General features: G+C 33.1%; 1 long non-coding RNA gene across 1 annotated transcript; it reads right to left on the bottom strand.

The window, feature by feature from the left end:
- Nucleotides 1-7,932: 7,932 nt before the first annotated feature.
- On the bottom strand, nt 7,933-9,727 carry LOC115243706. Its single transcript, XR_003885257.1, has 3 exons — nt 9,424-9,727; nt 9,153-9,332; nt 7,933-8,900 (listed from the first exon to the last, which is right to left on the bottom strand). It is a non-coding gene; the product is annotated as an uncharacterized LOC115243706 (long non-coding RNA).
- Between the last annotated feature and the right edge of the window lie 1,214 nt (nt 9,728-10,941).

Consider the following 10,941-nt stretch of genomic DNA (forward strand, 5'->3'; position numbering starts at 1 on the left):
AATTAAAACTTAATACAAATAAAAAAAAAATAAAAAGATTTTAATTAAAAGATTTTGACGCTGCTAAACTAAACAGTTTGCTAAAATTAATGTATTCTTTAATACATTTACATTTATTGATATAACTAAATGAAATATAGTTCTGAATTAAATTTAGATCTCAATTAAATTTATTATTTGTTGGTTTTAATATATATTTTGAAAGTTAGCAGCGCCAAGTTTTTTTAATTAAAATTATATTGTTTTTTTTATTTGTATTAATTATTCATTTTTGTATAAATTTTTAATTTTTTGTATTAATTTCTAAATGTTTTGATTTTTCTATTAATTTTTTATTTTATGTTTTTTGTGTTTTATATTATTGGATATATATTTTTTTTAAATATTGTAAGTAAATAAATTTCATATATATAGCATAAATTTTTATTTAGTTAATGCAACTTTTTAATACCATTATTTTTGTAAGAAATTAAAACAGCGATTTTGTACAACTGTTTTCGGTTAAAATATTTGTATAATTTTTTATTATATTTTTAGTTGGCGCCATTTTTTTATATCATTATTTCTGTAGGATATATTTGTACAACTTTTTTTGTTTAAAATATTTTTATAAGTTTTAATTTTCAATAATTCAAAATAACTTTTTTGTGCAAATTAAATTTAAAAAACACTATTTTAGTAAATTCATAAACAGTTTTTCACATTTTATAAATATAACAGTTTTTCATAGTTGGCGCTTTTTAATACCTTTTTTTAAAAAGATAAGTTTTTAGGGATTATATCATTCTTTTTTTGCTATATATTATTTTAATGACATACAAAGCAATCAAGTTTCTAATAGGCTTAATCAACAGCTTGATCGTATTATAAAAAACTTTAACAAAAAAAGTGTTTTTATTTTAACTCTATATGTTCTATAAACAATATAGGTTTATTAACGTAATATCATAAAGTTAATCAACAAAAGCTCTGCAGAAAATATGGAAGATGAAGAAATAGAAAGTACATTAGAACAAAGCGAAGATGAATTAGACAGCAATGAAGAAGCTGACTCGCAACAGAAATCTTACGACGCTGAGAGTATACCTAATATAAAAAAGCAGGATGATTATAATATGGATATAAAATGAATAAAAAATAAATATATTGCATTGAAAAAAAGGCATTAATACTCCATTGCATATTAAAATATTATTATAATTAAAATATAATAATAATATTAATTTAATACATAAGAAAATTGGAGTATATAAAATGAAAATATAATGTGTAGAAAAAATAAGCATTAATAATCCAGTGCATAGAAATTAATGCAAAATACTATACTAGTACGTAGAAAAGAAACAGATATTAATGCAAAATAATTTAATACGTAAAGAAAAACAAATATTTTAATGTAAAATATTCCAGTTCAAAAAAACATATTATATACATTGTTTCAAATTTTAATATAAAATTTAATATAAAATAGTTCACAGCGTAAAAAAAACAGACAAAATAACTCAATACTTAAGAAAAATTGAACCTTACACTATATACTTTGGAAAACAATACAATGGACATAAAATACTAAAAGCTTAATGATAAGGGGAATACTATTAATACACATACATATATGCATGCATGCACCATTAATGCAAAATACTCCAGTGCGTAGAAATTAATGCAAAATACTTCACACAGTGCGTAAGAAACAGATATTAATGCAGAATACTCTAGTGCGTAAAGAAAAACAAACATTTTAATGTAAAATCCCAATGCAAAGAAAAAAAAGATATTATATAAAATAATTCAATGTCTAAGAAAAAATAGCGTACTTAAAATAAGATATGTATATGTATAAGAAATTACATTTTCATCAAGAAAAACTTGGTGGGTACTGGGAGTCCTTTTTGGGATAGTCTGCGTACCAGATTAATAAATATAGTCAAAACTTTAAAAATAAAAATAGTGAATGTATCTTATCATAAACATGTAGAATATATATTATTTTATTAGTTTACAAATATAATGTTTTTTTGTTTTTTCTTTTTACGCAAAACGTAGGCTACTTTTAATTTAAAAAAATAAAATATATTTTATTTTATAAAATAAATTTTATTTTTTTTTACTAACCAAAATATTCTATATGTTTATGATAGGATGTTTCTATTCTATTCTATATATGTTTACTATGAGATATATATATATGTGTGTGTCTGTATATTTTATACCTGATGTAATTATCCACAAGTATTACGAAGAATTTTGCAACTTTACTTTTTTACAAATGAAAGTGTGCTACGTAACTATATAACATGTGCTATATAACACTGCACTCTTGCACCGCTTAAACTTAACCTCACCTAACCTCTGTTAAAAAAAGATATGGATGCGAGCGCCGCTAGCGTAATCTAATGGCCCTCGTACACTGTACGCGTCTTAAGATGTCATAAACCAATCACAGAGCCATATTAGCATCTTAAGACATTACTTAAAGGCCATTGCACGTTAAAAAGTTTTAGTCATAATCGTAAGGCCGTAAGCAAATCGGCCAATCACAATCAACCATTCTAAAACATAATAAGAATGTTTGAACTGTGATTGGTTATGACTAAAATTTTTTCACATGCAATGGCCTTAAGACGGTCTTGAAATAAGAACCGCCTATCAATACGGGTCTTAGAATGCTTGATTGTGATTGGTCGATTTGCTTACGGTCTTACGATTACGATTAAAACTTTTTAGGCCCTTTTTGTAAGATTTTATATATATTCAATTAATATTTTAGTTTTCAGAATATTTAATAATACAAAAATTGATTTAAGCTTTTTATACATAGTTTAATAATTAAATATATGTATATATATCTAGTTTAATAATATCAAAGTATTTGCTTAAAACATTAAATATATAATGCAAAAGAAAGAATAAATATAATAATATAAATAAGAAATATAAAATATATAATAAATAATAAATAAATAAATAAATAAATAATATATAAATAATAAATAAATAAATAATATAAAGAATATGAATAAATCATTGCTTATATTTCCATCTGCATTCTAATAATACTTATATACAACAGAAGAATATCGTAACGCATCATTATTTTGTCCAATTTCGAAACTTGTTATTTACCGCACGAATAGCAAAGAATGCATAATGAGATTGCCGTTTCTACAAAAGTGAAATTCTCGCACGTTCGTAGTGCTGGCGTTTATTACACACACTTTCCAACCATTAATCACGAATGATCGACAGAGACTAATATAGCCATTTAGCCAACGGTTAGTTTCGCTTGGAAAACTCACGATCCAAAAGTTACATAACTTATATTCTATATGAACGTATCTTATTGATTATATAAATCGTTAGAGATATTATACAAATAGATGAGCTCGCAATTTCTCAGTTGCGACTTTATATTTAATTTTAAATTGGTATTGAAGCGAAACAATATTTCAATATTCACTGCACACTTTTATGGATATTAAAGTTTACCTCGCATTTTAACACGAATGCATGCGCAAATATAACAAAATAAATGTCTGTTTGATTCGCATTCGCGGAAATGCATGAAATATTTAACAAGTCTATTTATTTGATTAATGATGTTACTGCAATGTATTATTTAACACATAAAAATGCATCATAAATAAAATGTTCTGTTTGTGATCAATATGGTACGTGCACTGAAATTTAGAAAGAGATTTTGCAAATTTTACAGTGTATACAATTGAATAATTAGTTTCAAGATTCTCTTCATCAGTAAAGCGTAATATACACGTGCGTGATTCCACCACTGGCATGTGTCTGTCGGATCTATATCCGTGGATTAAGCCAACGTGCACGGTCGTGATTAGCAGCTGCAAAGTAAACATCGTGGCGTATGATAAGAGAGGATACTTACATGTCTCCATTATAACCAGTTTCAGTTTCGATTACAGCACGACTGTAGTAATCACGTTCGCTCTCTCAGCTGATAAATATCGCACATTACTAATTGTAAATTTTTGAAAAATATTTATATTAAGTATCTTTTGCATATATATTTATTAAATCTTGTAATTAATATTCTGTCTTAAAGTAAAATTTATCAGCACTTGAAATTAAAGGAAAAGTTAAAAGACCATTTGGAATTAAACGTAAAATAAAATTTTATACTTTTAATTCATCGAAATTATATTTATCTCGATTTATTTCGATTGCTTGATTTATTAAAGATTGCCGTCGTCATACAATCTAATTTACTAATGAAAAATCGATTTACCGAGTCTGATCAAAGTTTCACGATGATTTTGAAACAGTCTGTATATACATCTTGCAACGAATGATGTAAGCTTTGAGTGTAAAAGCGGGCATACTGCGTACAAAATGGTATCGTCTTCTTCACGAGCTATAAATCAACTACGGTATACGGATACGTACGATAGACACTCGATGCGCGCGAGATGGCAGACGTAAACGCAATTACAACAACGTTCTTTGCGAAATCAGCGCGCGGAAAATATGACAGTTAATCAAACTAATGGCCGTTTCTCTCGTCGGTGCTTTCGCAACTCCGGGGACAGCTCGCGTGTCCACTTCCGGACGCAGCAAAATTGAAAATCGCACTTCGCTAGATTAACGAACTAATAATTGACGATCCCGATGAACGAGACTTCGACCAGTACCTTAATCCGATTTACGTGATTTCTCCGTGATTTTAACGCGCTCGCTTAGACCATAAATATGCTGAACGAGACAGGCAAAGATCTAATCCGCGCGAAAAATACGCATATGTTTTTTGTGCAGTCTGTAAGAGTTATTGATGTTAAGTACTGAGAATTATTTTTTAAGAGCAAAGCAGCTTAGCTTACGATAGCGATTTTATTCTCAAAAATTTAAACTCACTGAATTCTTGGCAAGAAGCCAAGTTGTGCTGCAAATTTTCTATCACTAACAATATATAGATACTTCTCATATGTCAAATCTATTTTCTTTTCGCAATATATGATATTATACGACTGATATATCTATACTAAATACGTTTATCATAAACATTTATCTCAATGCTATTCGCATTGCCATTTTCTACGCTTTATGATAGAAGACAAACATAGAAGATAAATGTAGACATTATATTCAACGCTATTCTCTTGACTAACATATTTGCAGGCTTACAGGAAATTGAGGTAGAATCAGACATGAATCATAATGAAGTTCCTGATTTTCCCGCGTAACAAGCGATGTAATATCACACTCGTATTAATGCTAAATTCCGCGCGCATTTTGCACAAACAAAACCGAGTTTGTTTCTAAGATAACAAAAACGATAATGTGTTTACTTCACATGGCAGTATCACGAGAAATCGTTCAAGTATAACAATATTGCGGAAAAATGCGGCTTATTTGATACTAAATTCTTGTTTCTGAAAAGCTATAACGCTTCCGTAGCAACAATAACAAATATCTCGTTGCTACGAAGTGTCATGGAAAGTCTCGCGAAAGCATTTACGAGACGTGACAATATTTGTGAAACGCGTGGAATGCATGGCGGCGAATTTTGCAAAAATATTTTCGCGAAAAGATCAACGCGTTCGATGTGAAAATTTAAAGATGCAGTTCCCTTCAGCAAATCACCGCGAGCAATTTGATACTGTAGTAGAGCGTTTTTCGTTCGCGCTTATACTTACGCTTTGCTCATATGAAGCGATCACGTGTATATGCGAGAAAGATCTAGAAAAATCAAGACATCAAATATACGGAACCGGGGGGGGGGGCGAAATTTCGGCAAGTAACGAGTGAGAACTCAAGCATAGATTGAACGGACCGCCGCGCTGCGTGATCGGCGGATTACGCGCCTTAATCCGGAAATACTGTCGTCGTTCGTACACTACGGTCGTCCATTCCACCGCTCGTTTCCTAAATTGAAACGCTTTTGCGCTCGCGTATACGTTGAGCGCTCTAGCCGCTCATTCATGAAACATCTCCTCGAGATTGTACGACCTTTAGCTCCGTTTATCTGGTGGAGGCGATCGTTACTCTTCGTGCACGCGAGAAAACCAGAGTACACGCGTGTGTTCATACTGATAAATGCATGCGAAGATATCTTGATAAATTTTTGATAATATATTTATACAATCTTGTTAATAATACGATCTGCATAATAAAAAAAAAAAAAAAAAGATCAAAGCAAAATTTTCTGAAGTTTTAATATATTTTTGGTTTTAATATATCTTACTATTTAAGTTTTTTTTATAAATAGCAGATATTTTTATGAATTTTTTAGATCTAGATAAAAAGTATTTACTCTTTATCTTATGTGCATATATTTTTATAATAATTTTACTATGATAATTATTTCCTGTTTTTGTTTTGTAAACAGAATATTTAAAAGAATATATTTCTGAGGTTGATTAAATCCCCTTTATATTGTTCATGATAAAATAGAATTCTATATTGTATAGTTTTGCCAAATATAGAACGAAAGATTTACGAGGCACAAAAACGCTGCTACTTGTCACAACCATGAGTGTTCGTTAAAAATATTATGCATAAAATGATTTCCTCCGTCCGGCATGTCATTTGGCATATTGCGACAGGATAGATGCACAAAGGTAGGAGGCTAAGTTGAATCCTTTGATCTCCGCAGATTTAGCTTTTGGCAAGCTTGCGCCGGCATTATGCAGACATGATCCTGCGTTTCAAAGCATGCACGAATGACATTAAAATTTCATTCAGTATAAAACTCCTGGGAACGCTAAAACTCTATAATCTTGACGCGCGCAATAAGCTTCGTTGTCTTTCGCTGCACGGCAGGCAATTATTTACATTCGCTTCGCGGACATTAATTTAAAGGATTAGTTCTTCTTAACTGTTTGTAAAATATATATCGTTAAACGTAGCTGGAATGAATCAGGAACGTTCCGCATTTATCGCTTTAAGATAAGATTAATGAAACGAGAAAATTATCCTCGTTGTTTTCGACGCTACTTATCGCCATCGAGGATAATTATATCCCAACTACCAAAGAAAGAGAATCTTGCGCAAATACGCTATCTAATAGATACATTCGACGAGAGACTCGCAGGCGAATTGCGCTATTTAATATCTTCTCGAGAAAGGAAATCGACTTTGGCAACGAGCTGAGACTGAAGGCGGTCGCGCGCTCGCTCGGCGCGTTTTCTCTTCTTTCTTTTCCTTAAACGATACAGAACGCAGTATCTCTTGCGAGCACAGGAAAGTCTTTCTCGCGATGCTTGAAGGTGGAAAATAATCCGACGCGAGGCTGCCATCAGCGTAGCGGGGCGGGGGAAGGTAAAACTGGTAGAAGAAAAGAGGAAGCCGACGTGAAATCTTTCAAGCTCCTCGTGGGTCTTTTTTCCATCTCTCCGTTCTTATCCCGTCTTTTTCTCTCTGTATCGCGCGCGCGACCTTTCTCTCGCTGCCTCTTTCCTTGTCTTTTTCATTCTTCCATCTCGCGCTCTTTAGCCTGCATCCGTCCCTCAGCAACTGCCTGCAACCCTCGTCTAGCGCGTCCCAGATTTTAGCTCCAAAGTGGAAAGACGCTCGCTTCGAGATTTTACAAGGCGCCAGATGACTTTTGTTTTCTGCATCCAATATGCGTTCTTACGCAGCGGTGCCGATCAAATGCAACTAAATATGTGCTGTTTGTAGCACATACATGTGTATTTTATCATTTGTCAGATTATGACAATAATATTATTATAATCGGGTTACGATACGGTCTCTAGCAAATACTAAGTCTGATCGGCAGGTGCAAATAAGCTTTTACACTAGCGAATTAGAATATTAGAGGGTGACTGCTCTCTTTATTAGACTGAACGTGTTATCAGATTAACAATATCATCGGATAATTAAACTTTCGCTATTGAGGTTGTTGATGTTACATACACATACGCAATATTTTATGGGGGAAAAATAAAAAATTAATTATATATATATAATTTTTATTTTTGTTTTTCTTTTTTCATAAAATATTTATATTATATATAACTATATGCATTTCTTTCCATGAAATGATTTCGCCTGCAATCGATTTTGGACGGAATCTCTATTCGATGATTTATGCAGAGAAGTTGAACCATTATCGAGAAGGAACTTCATAGATTTTAGTAATTACGATCGGAGGGATTGTTAGACTTCGAATATAAAGCAGTCAACTTCAGTTCTCGCTCCGTCGTTAGTAACGCGGAAGAGACCTAATTGTAATGATTCAATTCGATTTACGATAATGGATAAATGATCCTCACATTGATCTCTTCGTTTCTCTTCGAAGCCACGCGTAAATTAACGGTGTCGAAGATAATTGCAGATGGAAATAATATTGCTAGCTGTGTATAGCATATTCCTAAATTATATATACAACACTCACGTAGAATACAAATTTTGCGAGAAATTATATGTTAAAACAAGATCTTTTCGTTCATTCGTCTCTAATCCAAGAAAATGTCGAGTCGCCAGATAGCACGATAAAAATTCGTTTCCACTCAGCGACGTTCTCTGTCATTGTGAGAAAGGGATATACCCGTGCGACACATCAGGAGACAAACTGCCGTCGTGTAAGTTATGAAAATGAAATTTTCAGGCTGAATGTGCGACCGCCCGTCCACGGAATCGGCGTGAAAGTGATTTTCAAGTCCCTCTCACTCCCAAAAGTCCCGCGAGCAGATGGCGGGAACATTTTTCGTTATCTGCTCATACTCGAGTACCTCCCTCGTATTCTTGTGTTCCCTCTTGGTCTCTCCCTCCCCCCTCCCCCTTCACTCACTCTCTCTCTCTCTCTCACTTGCTTTTTTTTTCTTTTATTTGCACGGTCTCTCACTTTCGTGACAACATGGAGAAGGATTTCACTCACGTTCTCTCGAATGGCAAGGTCATTGCTCGAATATTGAATGTCAGATTTGCATCTAAAATAAAGAAGCGAGTATTTGATAGTTGACGGATCTGATTCGAAGTAAATATATATTGAAGTAAATGCACCGATATTAAAGAAAACATCTGAATATCTTTTTGTTAACTAGCAAAATATTAAGAAGTTAAGAAATTATAAAAACTTTGTCGTCGCATTGAAAATTGCCGCTTTTTGTAAACTGTTTAAAGAATAAATACATGATTCGCGCGCGAGTAAAACACTATAAATCTAGAATGTCGTACATTACCGCATCAATATTCATCGTAAGCGCCAAAGAGGGATAGAATCACTGTCTGAACTTTTGGACGAACGGACAGGGTATATTTGTTTAAAATGTCCGTTTTGGATTTGCTTCGGATTAATATGCAGCCGCATGCAAGATGCGCATCTTTGAAAGGGATATCATCGGTAGCGGTGCGTATTATTCCTAGAAAATAAATGATGGGAGAAGAAGAATGAGAAAGAGATTGATATGTTAGACGTCGGCGCGGTGTGAACGGAGCTTCAAACTTGCACACCTGTTGGTGCAGCGAGTTCCAGATGCGCGGAATATCAATTAGTGGGTTAAGGATGATCTTGAGTTATGAATATTTCAGAAGTATGGAGCGAGGACGCGCGCGTGGAGAACGTTATCTCTCTCTCTCTAACGTAAATCTCTGGGTACTTCGTATATAAATTCACGAATATAGATCTGTGTGCGCTACGGTGCTGCATTTAAATTCAGTGCCCCGCTTTTCTTCCGACGAAAAAATCTGCATTCGCCGGTATAATGCGTTCCGGTCGCGCCAAAACGTTCGACTCACTGCACTCGCTGCGAGACTGCAAATCGGCGAAAAACATTTTTCGACGAGAATTTATGCATGATTCAAAGACGATAAGAAAATCGTACGACTAACAAGAATAATGATCAATGTTTGCACGCCATGAATTATCAGTTAAAGTTATATAAGCCATCGTTATATATGATATATATGTATCTTGTTGCACAAGATACATAAGTATTACGACTAATTGACAAACAATTAAAAATTATTAATGAACTTGCAAATTATTAAAAGAATAATAAATAATTTCTTTATTTCGAAAAATTTTTCCTTTTTTTATTATCTTATTAACCAAGCATTTCAATTATTTTTAATCGTGAATGGAAATGTCTTCCAAAAATTTACAGTTGGAAGAGCTGATAATCTTGGCACATTATATATAACGATTTGTAGAAAAGTAAAAAGTGACAAGAGTTCTAGACTGTCAGCAAGAATTGCGTTGTTTACGTCTCGACGCGGAAATTCCACATCCTTCGAGATTCTCGAGTTCTCTCAGAGAATTCTTGTGGCAAAAGGGCCACAAGAATCTCAGCCGAGATAAGTCGGCCAGCCGTGTCTCGTGGAGGCTTTTTCGTTCTTTTTATGCTCGCTTTTTTTAACCGGCCATGGTTACAAAAGATACGGGACGACGGCTCGCCTCGTGGCAGCAACAAAAAAATAGGAGCATCGCGCTCGAGGGAGTCGTGCATCTGTTTCCCACTTTGCATAATATTCCCTCGTGGGCCACCGACGATTTCCCGGCTTACCATCCAAGCCGTCTATCTTTACTCACCCTTTTCGTGTAAGGAAAAGTTCCTTAGCGAAGCGGTCAGCTGCCTTGTTGATCACTGATGGAGCGATTTTACGTTCTTCCACAAGAATGACGTTCTTGTACAGTTCTGGCCTTAATAACGAGAATTTTAACGAACGCGTTTGATGGTGCAATCAATAGAATTTTTAATAGCCTTAATTTTGTTATTAACATACTTAACATACTTAATAATCTGCATCTTTTAGAAAATAGTGATTAAAGTACTCATAGACACACACATTATTTTTAAAAGGAATATGTCATATATCAAGTAAGTGTGCAAAGTATAAATCTAAGTGATTACAACTCTGGATTGTAAAAGCATTGCGATAGTACTGAAAAACTTGTGTACTCTGGCTGTAAATTTTAAAAGTTAACTCCAAACTCCTTTTTTTTCATGTTTGCTTCAGACTTATATATCG

This window comes from Formica exsecta, unplaced genomic scaffold, assembly GCF_003651465.1.
Source record: "Formica exsecta isolate Colony F162 unplaced genomic scaffold, ASM365146v1 scaffold72, whole genome shotgun sequence".
In the NCBI taxonomy this organism is placed as follows: domain Eukaryota; kingdom Metazoa; phylum Arthropoda; class Insecta; order Hymenoptera; family Formicidae; genus Formica; species Formica exsecta.